Source organism: Penaeus monodon, chromosome 19 (genome assembly GCF_015228065.2).
Source record: "Penaeus monodon isolate SGIC_2016 chromosome 19, NSTDA_Pmon_1, whole genome shotgun sequence".
Taxonomy (NCBI): Eukaryota; Metazoa; Arthropoda; class Malacostraca; order Decapoda; family Penaeidae; genus Penaeus; species Penaeus monodon.
This window is the reverse complement of record NC_051404.1, coordinates 4498081-4498325: the sequence shown is the minus strand read 5'-3', so window position 1 is coordinate 4498325 and position 245 is coordinate 4498081. Positions and strand designations below refer to the sequence as shown.

Sequence of the window (245 nt, the reverse complement as noted above, 5' to 3'; positions counted from 1 at the left end):
GATCTAATATTGCATGTTTAAGGTAGCAATGTTGACTGAAATGCTATATGAAGAATTTGGAAATGTTACATTATTCTTATTTCAATTAAAATTAAACTGGGAGGTGCATTTACTCACTGAAGTGTCAAGGTAGGGTTTGGTGCAAAAGTGACATATAATCACTGATCTTGATAGAGGATACAGTGCAATTGTTCAATTGGAAGTTACTTGCCCTGTGATTGCTCCTAATGGGATGGTATTTTAAG

The 245-nt window shown here is 34.3% G+C and overlaps 1 long non-coding RNA gene across 1 annotated transcript in view; it reads left to right on the top strand.

Annotated features, from left to right (window-relative positions):
- LOC119584991 overlaps positions 1-245 on the top strand; it is a 7565-nt gene that overhangs the window by 6320 nt on the left and 1000 nt on the right. The window lies entirely within an intron of this gene.